Genomic DNA, 16,537 nt, shown 5'->3' on the forward strand with positions numbered 1-16,537 from the left:
ACCGCCCGGCATGAAGTATAAATTTACAACCAGTTGTCTAGTGAAAGTCTAAAGTCTAAAGCTTAAAGTCTAAAGGGATATATATATATATATATATATATATATATATATATGCATCCCTTAGAAACTGGAACCCATTCTACCAGCACACATGGAATAGGACGTTCATAGATAGAAACTGGAACTAAACCAAACTCCCATGTATTGTAGAAGAGACAAATATGTTATCATAGTTACTGGTAAACTGTCAAGATGTTTAACACCAGAGAGAAAAGCTCTAATTCATAGCATCTGCCAATTTCCATGGTGTAAATACTCCCTCCAGGGCCAATTTCAAGCTCTCAATATTCCATCAATTAGATTATAGAACCCATGAACATTCAACCATCAGTTCTCAACCTGGGCGAGCTGGCTCCAGTACATTCCTGGGAATATTCCTAGGTTGCAAGACTATTCAGCTGTAAAAGTGAATGAACAATAGCAATATCATGGAGAAACTCGACACAAAATAGCAGAAGTCACAGAGTACGATTTCATCAGTACAGAGTTCAGAATGGACCAATTTAAACAAGAATGTGCATACTTGTGTGGTACAAACATAAGCAACAGAAGGGTAAGTGTATCCTAAATCTGAGGACAGTGGCTAACTCTAATGAGAGGGAGAAGGATCCAAAATGGTAGAGGGTGTGCAGTGGGTCTCACTGCAGGTAATGTTCTATTGTGTGACCTGGCTGGTATTATGCGATTTTTAAAAAAATGTATTCTTGTATGTGTTCTTTTTGCTTGTGTTAAATCAGTGGTGTGGTGCACTCTGTAAAAACAGGCTTATACCAAATCATAACCCCCTCCTGTGCTCGACTATTCCCAGCTCTGCCGCGGTGAAGTTCTGTTGAACGCTTGACATCAGCCAGATGTGGAACATTTACAGCACAGAAATTGACAAACACACATGGCAGATGATTTTCTTCTCCTGAAGAATGATTTTATCAACCCACCACTAACAACACATTTGAAATAACCATATGATTTACTATGTTGGCATAGTAAAAAGTTTATTTTTTATTCAAGGATAAATGCCCTCAAAGATTTCAAGGCAAAAATGAATAAATAAAATAAAGCAAAATGTCAACATCTAAACATAAAAAGATTCCTTTAATAATATAGAAAAATTGGATGTCAGTTGTGAAAGACAGCTGGTTGTAAGAAATGTGAAGTGTTTGATGTTCTCCATTGATAGATAATGAAAATCATTGAATTGACATTAAAATTAAGGATCCTACTGAGTCATTCACATTTACTGTTCTTGGTGAATACTTTTCAAGAGGAAGGGATGAAGAGGACTAGAAGCCTTGCCTTCTCATCAACTTCCACCCAAATGGGACTCCTTGCCTCCTCCTTGGCAGTATGCTGAGGGCTAGCCTGCAGTAATTACCAGTCACAACTGTGTCTCCACTGTGAATTTCAATCTGCATGTTTACATAGATTTATGTTCTCAAAATGTGTGACTGTATGATAAGGTGTCACTTTTGCTCATTTCTGCTTTCCTGGTGGGAAACAATTTTGTTCTTTGTTTTTGTTTTTGTTTTGTTTTTGTTTTTGAGACACAGTTTCTCTGTGTAGCCTTAGCTGTATAGGAACTCACTCTGTAGACCAGGCTGGTTTCAAACGCAGAGAAAAAAAAAAGAAAGAAATTAGTGAAAACCTGACTTTACCCGAAGGCACAAAGATAAAAATAGCTGAGACATTTTATGCCAATTTTAGCAGACTCCAAGAAAGCTTCCTGAGTGTCTCCAGTCATCGTCCTGACCCCCCTGGGACCCAGGAACAGTAGGACCTCACAGTCAGGTCATCATACCACTGTGATTCCTTCAGCTAGGAGCCATCATCTCATGGGAATCTTCCCATCCCCCCCCCCAAACAATAAGGCTCTTTTCTGGGTCATTTCGTATAAACAGGATTGAGATATTAATCAACCAGATCATATTCTGAAGAAGACTACTTGATTTTGCATGCTTCTCATCCTAAACCCCAATTTTCCTCTATGGTACCTTCTATGGTATCTTCAGTACCCTGAAGGTGTACTAAAACACCTAGTTTCCATCCTCCCCAAATGGGCATTTTGATTAAAACCTGTGGTGGTGTGAATAAGAATGTCCCCTGTAGGCTCATATATTTGAATGCTTAGTCACCAGGAAGTTGAACTGTTTGATAGGATTAGAAGGATTAGGAGGTGTGGCCTTGTTGGAGGTCTCAAAAGCTCATGCCAGGTCCAGGTCTCTCTCTCTCTCTCTCTCTCTCTCTCTCTCTCTCTCTCTCTCTCTCTCTCTCTCTCTCTCTCTCTCGCTTTCTCTCTCTCTCTGCCTGTGAATCAGGATGTATCTCTCAACTATGTCTCCAGCACCATGCCTGCCACCATACTGCCCACCATAATAATAGGGAAGTAAGCCTCTGAAACTGTAAGGCAGCCCTAATTAAATGCTTTTTCTTGTACGAGTGCCATAGTCATGGTGTCTCTTCATAGCAACAGTAACTAAGATAAAGCCCTTCCTGTGTTTTCATCATTGGTTTTGTTTGCTTTCTTTGGACAGGGTGACTGGACCTGAAATGCTGGAACTCCTTGAGTCTGACCTCTAACCTCTAGAACTCTGGTAACAGTACTTGTAAGCCCGTGAGAGAGACTCACTTCCTTACATCTTTAGGGCTGCCCTGACAGAAAGGGAGTTTGGGCATTAAGAAATTTTCATTGTGAATTAGTATTATTTAAAGTATAAGTCTGAAAAAAATGGGTTTAATAAGAGGTTAATATCATCATATAAACCTGCCACATGGAAACTTGACTGGAAAATATTGATTTCATCTGAGAGTGGACAAGATGGTGGACTCAGAGGAGGTCTCTTCCAGTGATTTGACTCACTTGTTTCAAGAACCAAGAGTTGGGACATCTAAGAGTCTAAACAGGCAAACAAAGGGCTCTGTTCTTGGCTCACCGATCCTTTAGAGTTGTGGCTTATTTTGAGTTGCCAGTGAGACAGAAAGGGTGGGAAAAAAACTCAAGATTGGGAAAGCTGTTTTATGGTAGATGATTATCAGAACATTGAAACAGAGTGAGACTCCACATCCCAGGGGGCTGAGAGCCGTACACTGTGGACATCTGTTCCTCCAAGTTCTCAGGCTCACTCTGATTCATGAGTCCAGGCACATCCCAGTTCACCTCACTGATTTTTCTTGGTCTTATGCTTCCAGCTCCCAATTCTTTCTTTTTTTTTTACATAGTTGGGTGCAATTTGATTCATATTGGTAATTATGAGATAAACAACCTTTACGAGGTTACATGTCTATGCCTCCAAAGGTAGCTCCACCCAGCACACCATGGACATGAACATCATCAAGCTCCCAGACACCAGGAGATAAAGAGCTGCAAATTCTACTTCAGTTTCATCCCCAGATGTTAGGACCAAATCTAAACTATCTTCGGAGTGTGTCCTTTACTTTTAGAATTTCCTTTTTCTGGAGCTCTTTTTTTTGTTGTTGTTCTTACCAGAACATCTTCTAAATGTTGCAACTTGTGGCAGGTTGATGTTTCTATTACATTGTTCCTAACACAACTGTGGTGCACTATGGGGTAAGGATGTGCTGAAACCAACCCTCAGGTATCCTTGTGCAGACTTCCGTTTGATATTCCAAACAACAGGAGGTCATTTCAGAGCCACTGTGAATTGGAGGGAGATCAGTGGGAAATAGGGAACGATTTACCAGGAGAGCTCCATAAACCCAAAACATACACCCTAGCCCAGGCTTTCACCTTATTCTCTCAAGTCAGCTTCTTAAAGTGGGAAACAGGCGATTTGTTATGGAAAGGATGAGTCTGATATACAGTCCCGTTTGAGAGCTATATTGAACAGAATGCTGATAAATAGTAACTGGGAACAATACAGACTCCTTCGTTATCCTTCTAGTAACAAACTACCCAACAAAGGTGGACCCTGTGGAGTAAAAGGAACCTCCTGCCTTTGTAGAAATGTATGCCCTAGTCAAACAATCTAGAAGACGATAGAGAAACATTGGAACAGAAAGTTTAAGCATATGGGGCAAATCCTTTAGATTTCTGTGGTCAGGAATTGGGAACAGAATTGGTCATTCATTCACAAGACAGAATGAGTGACATCATCTCTTCTACATGTAGGAAGATAGAGCCTAGGCAAGGAGTCCATGGTCTCCTGTTAGATCTCCTGACCACCTGTGCAGATCCTCTGAAAGATCCTTAAGAAGCTTCTGACTTCACACACACACACACACACACACACACACACACACACTCCCCACAGTAACTGAAGGACAATATTCAACTTAGATTGGATAGATGGGCATGTGTTTGAGACGGGCAGGAAGCATATCTCCCTCTGTAGGACATAGTAGGTGTATGTTTGCTCACAATCCTCTCCCTTATACACATAATACTCCAGACAAATGAAAATAGAAGACCCAATGAGGAGAGTTCAGTGTGCAGCTAGTCCCTTAAGACACCTCAGTCAAGCCAAAGGAGATAAGATGGGGGGGGGGGAAGCCTTCTACAACTACCTAGAGCAAGCAAATCACTCCCAAAGGGGAATTAGCTCAGAAGCAGGCTGACAGCTGGGCCACCTTGCTAGCTCCCTATGGACTTCAACTTCAGGCCTGCTTCCACATGGCCATATCATGAGCAGGTATCTCGGCCATAGGGAAACAGACACAAAGGCCACTCAGGCTCTTAGTGATAGAGGCCAGAATAAAAACAGCAATGGGCAGCGAGACTGAGTTTCCTGCAGCTGAGCTCAGCTCATGCCTCCAGCACCGAAGAATCCCCATGAAGAAACTTAGCAGGAGGCAGGGATACGCATGCATTAGATGGATTTCTAGGATGGCTGCAAGCAGTCTCTTTCTTGCTGTCACCAACACAGAAAGCCAACCCCCACCTCTGTGGTTTCTGCCAGAACACAGCCCTGTTGGCTCCATGTCCTAATTCTGAGATTGCACTCTGGACTTCATTCCCCTTGTAGTAGACTCTTCCCCATACCCTCAAAATCCCCACCACAATTCCGGTGCCTTGGGAAGCTAGTGGTTCCTTCCCCACCTCGAGCCAGGCTCGCCTAATCTTCCTACCCCCACAACTTCAGCTGTAGCTCGTCCTCCACATTGAGGGGACCCTGCTGCTTCCTGATTATGTCTATAACATTTCTGTCCTCCCCCTAGAGTCCAAGATGTAGCAGGAGCAAACCACTGGCTGCCTGGAAGGAAGCACCTGGAACTCCTCCTGATTAAAACTGGCTCTCTGCCCTTGAAGCTAACAGCTGGGGGCCCCGGCATGTCTGACACTGAAGGCTGAGGGCATGTATGTTCGGGGGTGGGTGGGACTTAATGATGCATAGGTAAGCTAGTAGCATTTCCTTTCCAGGGGTGCTAAATGGGTTCCAGTCACGTCTCAGAAGCTGTTAAATGCTGGACAGGGATACTCTGCTCAGAAAGAAGATACTTCTAAATGTAAAAGCCTTGAGTGAGGGTCCAGAGAGAGAGAGAGCTCCTCAGGTAAAGGTGCTCCCTGGATGCTTGATGACTTACTTGAGTTTGATCCTCAGAGCCCACATATGGAGCAGGAGAATGGACAGAAGTTGTCATCTGACCTTCGCACTTGTGCCATGACATATGCTTCCCTCAATAAATATATTAAATGAAATCTTTAAATTTTAAAGGCTTGAATGAGCAGCCAGAGAAAGAGCATAATTTGAATAGACGGAGCATGAGCCTCAGCCAGGACAGATGGTGCCCCAGGGCTTTGGCATTGGGGGAAAGGGTCATGAATGAAGGCATCCAGTGGGAATCACATGTATTCGTCAGGGGTCTGTGATCAGCAGTGAGGCTGACCAGCTTGGGGGGGGGGGGCACTATCATCCTTCCCCTCCCTGACTCATTAATTCCTGATTCATCATTTCTTCTAATAGTTGACTTACTCCTGACCACGAACACCAAGGGTGCTCCACTGGAGAGTCAAGAAGTTGCTGTCTTAGCTTCCAGGTCCTTCCGAGTTACTCTCTAGAGGTCAGGCGGGCAAGCAAAGTAACTGGGGTGAAGAGGAAGCAAGGGCAAACTGCGGCTTATCCTAAATGGAGACATTCCCCTAATCCTTTCCTAACATAGTCCCCTAGCTAGTCAGTGCCCAGTGTGAATCCTTAGGAGGATGCTTTTAAAGATACCAGGAGCTAATCCACAGCTACCTTCGGAATGGTTTCACTACCATCTCATTCTTCCTGGGAATGAAAAGGGCTGTGCACATTTATGTGACAAGTGTTAGGACACCCCCTCAGCTTTAACCAGACTTCACTCCTGCAGTTTCTCTGTCCCAGAACCTTTCCTGTGTTACTGTTCAGGGCAGTGGTTCTCAACCTGTGGGTCGTGACCCCTTTGGGGTCGAATGACGCTTCCACAGGCGTCACCTAAGACCATTGGAAATACCAGGTATTTACATTATGATTTATTAATTACAGTTACAAAGTAGCAATAAAAGTAATTTTATGGTTAGCGGTCACCACAACGTGAGGAACTGTATGGCAGCATTAGGAAGATTGAGAACTATTGATGTAGGGGAATTCTATAAAGGCAGACTCCTGCAGAGGGCAGGCGGATCTTATCTCATACACACATGTATACACACACACACACGTGTTTGAAACAACATAACATGAACTTCTTCATGGTTTTAGTGGGGGGCCAAAAATCACCAAGGAGGACTCCCTTAACCAAGTACACTGGGAGGAGCCCCAGTCAACTGGAGAGAAAGCCTTGGCTGCCTCCTGTGGCCCTTGGTTCTTACCATCTGGGCAGGATGAAGTTGGAACAAATCCTTTCCAGCACTGTGATCTACTTGTCAGCCACAAAAGGCCAGGCCACAAAGGGAATTTCCCTTCCAGGAAGAGCCACAGGGGTAGGGTGTGTACCAACAGAAGAGGGGACGCTTCACCCCACAACTCCTGCATTTATTCAGTCTTCACTGGAGCCAGATGGTGCTTTCTGTATCATCACTTCTGGAGTTCCCTCCTGCCTGCAGGGGGCGCTGTGGTGCCCATGACCACTGCTTCTCTGACTGTCCTTGCAGATGAGGGTTTGACCAAAGCTCTGATTTGGCTGGAATTAACACTGAGGTGTTGTTGGTTGGACAGTTGAGCTGGTGATAATTAGTGGCAACTCAAAGTTCCTGTGGTTTGTCTGTAGCTCACTGTTGCCAGCCTCTCTGGATTCTACACCCGTTGGCTGTGTCATTAAGCTGCCATAGATTCAAGAAGACTCGAGCTTCTGCGGGAAATGCGTACATGCTGCCTTGCTACCTTGTGTAGTGATGAGCTGCGGGCAGGTCTGCTTTTCGTCCTGCCCGGATCCCACATGGCTAGCTTTACACCCAAAATAACAACACACAAATTGTATTCTTTTAAACACTGCCTGGCCCATTAGTTTCTGCCTCTTATTGTCTAATTCTCACATCTTGCTTTAACCCATTTCTAATAATCTGTGTAGCACCACGAAGTGGTGTCTTACCGGGAAAGATTCAGCATGTCTGACCTGGTGGCTGGCTTCATGGCATCTGACTAACTTCCCAGCATTCTGTTCTGTCTACTCCACCCACCTAAGGGCCGGCCTATCACATGAGCCAGGCAGTTTCTTTATTAACCAATGAAATAAACTCAAACAGAAGACCCTCCCACATCAACCTTGGGTCTAAGGTCTTAGAATAGCAGTATCTATGACTCTCGGGGGCTTTCTGGAAGGCAGCACCTCAGACCCTACCCAAGATTGACCAAACGACACTGGGACAAAAAGCTCAGAACCTGTTGACTGTAGGGAGCCCTTCGAGAAGGGAGGTGCTTGTGCCTCAGTTGCCCTGAGATGCAGATGGTTCTCAATGTACCTACATGTCTCTGCATTTGCTCTTTACATTAGAAGGTCACAAGCATTGATCAGTATGCAAACTGGAATTTAAAGACCTTTGTCTTAGTCAGTGTTCTATTGATATGAAAAGACACCACGGCCATGGCTACTCTTATATAAGAAAATGTTTAGCTGGGGCTGGCTTATAGCTTCAGAGGCACTGCTCATTGTCATCACGGCAGAGAGCATGGCAGCAGGAGGCTTGGTGCTGGAGAGGTAGCTGAGAGCTTTATCCTGATCCCCAAACACACACACACACACACACACACACACACACACAGAGAGAGAGAGAGAGAGAGAGAGAGAGAGAGAGAGAGAGAGAGAGACGGTGAGAGAGAGAGAGAGAGAGAGAGAGAGACCACACCTCTCATGGATTTTAGAAAGCTCAAAGCCCACCCCTAGTGACCCAGTGACACACTTCCTCCAACAAGGCTACACCTCCCAATCCTTAGAATCCTTTCCACCAGTGCTATCCCTGGTGACTAAGCACTCAAATAGGTTATCCTATGGGGGCCATTCTTATTCAAACTAACACAGCTTAGAATTTTCTAATGCCCGCCTCACCATAAAGCCCATTGGTTAACATAACATTTACCACCATTAGCACTACCACGCTCTGTATGGATTCCACTTTGATAAATAAAATGCACAATTATCTGCAAAGATTTTGCACTGTGCTTTCCTGATCAACTCTATTCAATAGAAGACGGGCTGGGCTCTATGGAAAGGCACTACATTCTCCAAGAGATTCAGACCATTCTTTTTTTATTGATGTCTTCTTTCTTTCTTTCTTTCTTTCTTTCTTTCTTTCTTTCTTTCTTTCTTTCTTTCTTTCTTTCTTTCTTTCTATATTATTAAAAATTTCCGCTTCCTCCCCACCTCCCATTTACCTCCCCCTTCCCTCTCCATTCCTCCTCCTTCTCGTGCCCGAAGAGCAGTAAGGGTTCCCTGCCCTGTGGGAAGTCCAATTTCCTCCCCGCTCCATCCAGGTCTAGGAAGGGGAGCATCCAAACAGGCTAGCCCCTCCCCCCCCAAGCCAGTATTGTAGTAGGATCAAAATCCAGTATCATTGTCCTTGGCTTCTCAGCAGCCCTCATTGTCTGCCATGTTCAGGGAGTCTGGTTTTATCCCATGCTTTTTCAGTCCCAGTCCAGCTGTCCTTGGTGAGCTCTGATTAGATCAGCCCCACCATCTCGGTGGGTGGGTGCACCCCTCGCAGTCCTGACTTCATTGCTCATGTTCTGCTTCCTTCTGCTCTTCATTTGGACCTTGGGAGCTCAGTCTGGTGCTCCAATGTGGGGCTCTGTCTCTATCTCCATCCATTTCCAGATGAAGGTTCTATGGTGATATGCAAGATATTCATCAGTATGGCTATAGGAACTGGCCTTTTCCGGCTCCCTCTCCTCAGCTGCCCAAGGAAGTAGCTGGGGGGCATCTCCCTGGATACCTGGGAACCCCTCTAGAGTCAAGTCTCTTGACAACCCTAAAAATGGCTCCCTTAATTAAGATATATGCTTTCCTGCTCCCATTCAGACCATTCTTATAGCAGTAAGAAATTCCAACCTGTTTGGAGTGATTTAGCCAAGAGAAAGCCCCTAGCCTATATGTGATAGTTTCTATTATATTGAGAATTTAATTTTTTTTTGTCTTTACTTAGACATTATAGAAACATTAGGCTTAACATTTACCCATTTAGAGAACAGTGTCTTTAGGAGGGACTCTTTGTATGTTGATTAGATTACATATGCTTAACAGCATAACTTAGAGACATCCTCGGTAGGAAGGACAGAAAAGGATGATGGTAGTTGTCTTGGTTACTTTTCTGTTGCTATGATAACATCACAACCAAGGCAACTGATAAAGTGTTCAGCTGGGTTTACAGTTCCTGAGGGTGAGGTCCAGGATGGGGGAGCGAAGGCATGGCAGGAGAAACAGCTGAGAGATCGCATCTCAAGCCATGAGGAGAGAGTACACTGGGAATGGCATAAATCTTTTAAAATCTCAGAGCCTACCCTGATGACACACCTCCTGCAACAAAGACACACCTCCTAATTCTTCCCAAACAGTTCTATGGACTGGGGACCAAGTATTCAAACATTTGAGCCTATGGGGGCCATTCTCATTCAAACCACCACAGCATTTTCTGCTTTCAGCCTTTTACATGTTCAAATCGCACTGGGTTACAATCCTAACTATAGGCCGTCCCAACAGTACACTCCTTCCATTTAGGTCTATATATTTTTACACCATAGCCTCTTCAGTTAAAACAAAGAATTTAGATAAATCAGACTTGGAATTGTAATTTCAAGTTGATTTATAACAAACTTTTAAAACAGCTTAAAAGAATAAAAAAATAGAACCTTCCAGCTTGCACAGAGATAAAAGCTTAATCAAATTTTATTTCTGGGAAATTTTAATTTTTTCTTGATCTTGTCATTTTAATTCTCTTTGTGCATGTTTCATCTGCTAATCAGCATAGTAGTATACATCTATAATAATCTAATATATGAATATCCATATATTTGGAGCATGCTTAAAATATTTATCATAAGGATACATGATCAAAACTATTTAGACAACGAGGAGCCAGGTTCGGTTCCCAGCATCCACATGGTGGCTCACAACCTTCAGTGACTCCAGTTCTAGGGGATCCAGTGCAGTCTTTTTACCTCTGTGGGTACCAGGCACACATGTGGTGCACACGCATACATGTGGGAAAAACACTCATACGCACTAAAAAACAATTGTTTAGAGACCAGTGAACTAGATTAATGATCTCTTGCTGCCTTTTGTCAACAAACAGACAAGAAAAGCCCTGTTTCTGCTGTTATTTAAAACCAGTGTCGTGCTCCCAACATTCTCTGAGCCTGAGTCATCTTTGTTAATGTTCCCATTTGAGCTTGTTAATTTAACACAGACTTGGAGAGAAACAGCAGGAAATGTGCACTTCACAAGGGCTCAAACCATTTTACCTCCTGGGCTTCCCTGCTCTGGGCTGGGATCCAGATTTGGAGGGGGAAAAAACAAAACACCCTGAAATTTGCAATTTCAACTTGTCAACATTTTCCATATTACTCGGGGATTTGAACCATTTACACCCTGACTTGGCAACACCCCTCCCTTTTTTCCCAGGCAAAGGCAGCATCCACGAGGGAAGGCAGCATCCACGAGGGGTACTGGAACCCTACGGCATTTTACCGAAACGCTTGAGCTGTGTGTGATAGCGGGGGAGTTTTAAAGAACTGAAAGATGCCCCAGAGGTTTCCTTGTCAAATGCATCAGGTATAAATGGGAAACAAAGAAGACAAAGGCTGGAATGAATCATCCAAGATCATGTGGCTGGCTAGTGGCACACCAAGGACCAGAACTATGGAATCCCTTGGGCTCCGAGACCCTCTCTCAGTGGCTGAGCTGGAGGAAGGCGCCATGAGAAATATGGCGGTCTTGGCTACTGATGAGACAGGACTAGATAATGTCTGGCCACTCAGTAATCCCAGACGGTATTTAAACAGAAATCTCCAGTGCACACTGATTTAGGCTTCTGTGTGGGATGCAACATGGAAGATTTATGGAATCACCAACGCTGGAAAAGCTGCTTCATATAGCCTTGTCTCTGGAGTCCAGGATGTTTACTTGATGGTTCCCCAATCTGAAATCTTTGTACTGAATGGTAGGCTTGGAAATCTAGCTTTTCTAACGGTGCCAAACATTCTGACAAATACTGAAGGACTGAAAGTTCTGAAATAAAACAGGGTAGGGCATACTGAAAACTCAAGGAAGAGATGTGTGTGTGTGTGTGTGTGTGTGTGTGTATAGTCCTGTGTGGCAGGTGTGTGCACTCATATGTGACAGCATGAGTGTGTGTCTCTGTGCATGTGTGAGCATGAACATGAGTGTGTCTTTCTTTGTGTGTGTTTATGTGTGTCTGTGTGTATCTGTGTCTGTGTGTACATTTGTCTGTGTCCCTGTGTATCTGTGCCTGTGTGTATATGTGTGTGTGTCCATGTGTATCAATGTCTGTGCCCATGTGTGTACGTGTGTGTGCACACGTATGTGTGTGCATGCGTGTGCACATGCACATTGTTCTTTGCTACATCTCAGTACTCGAAGCAGCACCTGCATATAGGAAATGGCTGTGCATGAGAGCAGCCTCACCTGGAACAGTGGAAAGATGCACAGAGAACACCAAGTCCATGGTCAGGCATGAGACCCATCAGAAGAGGCTCCCTGGAATATGCTCCGTCTTGTCCAGGGAGCAGCAGCAACATGACTATCCAAGAGCATATGGGATACATGAGCCTTCCAGCCTTACTCCAGCTGCTAACCCACCATCTTTTTAGTTGGATCCCAGACGATGGCAAGTGAGAAGATCATAGCTGCTCTCAGCAGCATTGCCAAGGGAGCAGCAGGCTCTCCTCTGGGAAGTCCTTAGCAAGGCCTAGCTCTTGAGGGCATTTGCTCTCCCTGGAATGACAGGTGATAAATGCCTTGAGCCAGGTACCCACAAACCTTAGCTGTCTTCCGTGGCTATGTAGGGGAACAGCTGGTCCTCATTAGACAGGTAGCTGCTGGGCTCTTCTGCATGATTAGTGCCAGACTGGGCCAGCAACTCAGAATCTTAAGTGTGCTTGACTCAACCCTCTATGTGCTGAACAAAGAGCCTGCCCAGCAAGGGACAGAGGGTTAGATACGCATGTGCAAGAGAACAAATACAGCACTTGTGGTGGGCAGTTGTTACCCCGGCTACTTGGGAGGCTGAGGCAGGAGGACGGCAATGTCAGGTTCAGTCATGGTTACAGAGTGAGTTCAAGGACAGCCTGGGTAGCTTAGTGAGCTCCCGTCTTAAAACAAAAAACAGGAGACCGGTGATATAGCTGTGTGTAGAGGTCTTGCTTAGCATGTGTGATGTGAAGTTCTAGAGCCAATCCCCAGCATTCAAAGAGAAGAAGAAGAAGAAGAAGAAGAAGAAGAAGAAGAAGAAGAAGAAGAAGAAGAAGAAGAAGAAGAAGAAGAAAGATTATGGGGGAGAGGGTGGAGATGTCTCAGAGATTAAGCGCATGTACTTACTGTTCTTGGAGAGCACCGAGTATGGTTCTCAGCACTCACATCTGCCTATAACTCCAGTTTAAGGGATTAGACACCCACTTTTCACAACTACCTGTAACTCCAACTCAGAGAGAGGATCTCTCCCTTCCTCCCTCCCTCCTTCCCTCTCTCCCTCCCTCCGTCTTTCCCTCCCTCCCTCCCTCCCTCCCTCTGTCTTTCCCTCCCTCCCTCTCTTCCTCCCTCCCTCTCTCCCTCCCTCCCTCTCTCCCTCCCTCCTTCTCTTGGTCTCTCCCTCTCTCTCTCCCCCTCTCTCTCTCTCTCTCTCTCTCTCTCTCTCTCTCTCTCTCTCTCTCACACACACACACACACACACACACAGACACACAGACACACATGCATGAGGTCATCTTCTTAAAGATAGGGGCTGGAGAAATTGCTCAATAGCTAGCACACTAGCATACTAGCACACTAGCGCACTAGCGCACTACCACGCTAGCACACTAGCACACTAGCACACTTACTGCCCCTACAGAGGGCCCAAATCAGTTTCCAGCACCCTCATGGCAGCTTCCAACCACAGGTAACTCTACTTTGTGGGGGACTGATACCATCTTCTGGTCTCCATGGGCACTGCATATTCATGGTGCAAATGACCATACAAAATACAGATAAATAAATCTTAGTAAGGAGGGAAGATGAGAAGTTAGGAAGGAAGGAAAAAGAAAGAAAGAAAGAAAGAAAGAAAGAAAGAAAGGAAGGAAGGAAGGAAGGAAGGAAGGAAGGAAGGAAGGAAGAGAAACAAAAAGACAGACAGAAAGAAAGAAAAAAGAAAGATAGAAAGAAAGAAAAGAAAGAGAGGCAGCAGGCTATGAGGCTGAAGGAAGAAACAAAGATGAGGGGGGCAAACAGGAACTAACCTATGAATTAAAGATGTCTTCCTTTTCTGGTCCATGAAGTTTCTCTGGAAGAAGTCCCAGTTGCCCATGCAACCACATTTAGATGAGCTCATAATCCAGGCAGTTCCTCTCAGGAGAGGCTGGCCCCTCCCCAAGACGGCAAAGCCACACACAATTAGGGTAAAAGTGCATACAGCTGGTTATGAGGAGCAGCTGGCTAGTCAAGTGAGGGTCCAATGATTATCTCCATGGCCTCTTCACAGTAGGGAATGCTGGCAGTCAACAAACCCAGCTGTGATGACCTTATCTAAGCACACAATGCTGATTTTTATAAAGATGGGGGTTGTTCTGCTTGGAGGACCATGCTGACAACAGAAGGAGTCCAGCGAATACAGTAGGTGCTCAAAAGTGTAGAATGCACACATGTGCAAACGAATGAAAGCTCGGGACAAAGCACGGAGGGGGCCTTAGAGAAGAAATAGGTCACCTCACTGGAGGATTGTGGGTTCTGAGTGCCCCCACATCCAACTTCCCAGCTTCAGAGAGACCTGAGTGAAAGGCTAGTTTCCTTGGGCTTCGTGTCGGTAAAGTGAGGGAAGGAGGCCTGGCTATTTTTGTGCAATGTGATGGCAAATGAGAGCTGTAAAGTGTTTTTCTGTGTACCAGCTCCTCAGGGAGAGCCTTGGGAAGGCTAGTGCCCACTTCAACGCTCACATCTTGAACAAAAGAGGCTGGGTGATCCCAACCCCAAGCCCTCCCTGAAACCTGGCTAGATTCTGAGCTTTTTCCAGCCTTGTGAATCTTGGCCCACAGCTCACCTATGGCCTAATGCATCAGGGTCCGCTGGGCTCACTCAAGCCAATACCTTGTCTGGTCAAGATGCGTGCACTGGAAAGACTGGGAACCAGTCTCCATTACTTCCGTTGATTGGAATATATTACATGATTCATTAATACTCTCTCCTCTATCTCCCTGTCCCCCCCTCTGTCTCTGTCTCTGTCTCTGTCTCTGTCTCTCTCTCTCTCTCTGTACGTGCATGTGCGAGGGCATGCCTATCACTCTCTGTAATATGAAGCAATATATATTCTTGGTGCTCCCACAAGTTTTACAAGTGTGTGTGAACTGAAGTTCTCAGGGTAAAAAAAATGTGAATCTGTGTTAGAAATTCTCAAGTTTCATTGGCTGATAGTCTGTGATTATGAAGAGTTGGAATATATGAATATACATTGGTCTGCCCAGAGATTGCCAACAGGCTCTAGCAAGAATGTGTCAAGCCTCATCTTCTTACATATTTCAACACAAAAATATGTTGCAGGTTCATCACCAAATTATTGTGGGTAACCTTTACCCCTTTTAATAGACATTTAATAGATGTTACTGCCCATCGTCTATGTTTGACTATCATTGTATCTACTGGAATGCACAAGCAACTCCTAGCTTCCATCAACCCAAAGGCTAGGAATGTCACTAGCATAGCGTCTGATGTATGTAATATGTTTATCACTTTGCTGTGACCCACTGACCTGATGTTTCCACCAATGTATATTTTTAAGTTTTTTTATTTAAAAGTTTTTTTTTTTATTTCCCACCCTTCCTCCCACTCCTTCCCCATCTCCCCACCATCCAAGCCCCATTCACTCCTCAGAAAGGGTAAGGCCTCCCATGGGGAGTCTACAAAGTTGAGGCAGAACCAACCCCCCTGCCAACCATATCATAGTTGAGCAAGGTACCCCTCCTCAGGGAAGGAGCTCCAAAATGCCAGTTCATGCAGTGGGGATAAATCCTGGTCCCATTGCCAGTGACCCCAAGAATCCCCAAGCCACAGAACTATCATCCACATTTAGAAGGCTTAGTTCAGTCCTATGTAGGTTCCCCAACTATCAGTCCAGAGTCAGTGAGCTCCCACTAGCTTTGGTCAGCTATGTCTCTGAGTTTCTTCATCATGATCTTGAACCCTTTGCTCATGTAATCACTCCTTCCTCTCTTTGGCTGGACTCTGGGAGCTTGGCCCAGTGCTTAGTTGTGAATCTCTGCATCTGCTTCTATCAGTTACTGGATGAAGGTTTGGTGATGACAATTAGTCCACCAATGTATTTCTAAAGGGCTCGGATTTATAACTCTGTTCTGTTACTATTATAGCTTCATGAAACTGTTACCACGTTGGAAAATGGTATTTGGGGTGACCTAAATCTGTGTTCCTGGCCATGGTCACTCATATACATTTGGTCGGGGGCAAACTATCTCTTATTCTTCTTGAGATATGAGCTTTGTTTTGTGTTGAAATATGTTAAGAAGATGAGGTGTGACACATTCTTGCTAGATCCTGTCAGAGATCTCTGGGCAGATCAAGTATATTCTATTCATACATGAAGACCACAACCACACAGGAAAAATGGTTCAACCCGAAAGGTGATTAAGGACATTGATTTAACAATCATTGCCCATGAAGCAGAGTATTTGCTATAGCCATGCTCCCCCTTGGGAGCAGAGAATCCAGGAGGCTTTGGGAGCACACCATTTGTACCCACTTCTTGCTAACTCTGTAGGAGTTTTTTCTTCATTTCTTGTGTTTGTTTTTAGAGTCAGCTCTTAAATAGTTCTGGCCTGGAACTCTCTCAGCAGACCAGGCTGGTCCTTTGCAT

This window comes from Arvicola amphibius, chromosome 6 (assembly GCF_903992535.2).
Source record: "Arvicola amphibius chromosome 6, mArvAmp1.2, whole genome shotgun sequence".
NCBI classification, from domain to species: Eukaryota; Metazoa; Chordata; class Mammalia; order Rodentia; family Cricetidae; genus Arvicola; species Arvicola amphibius.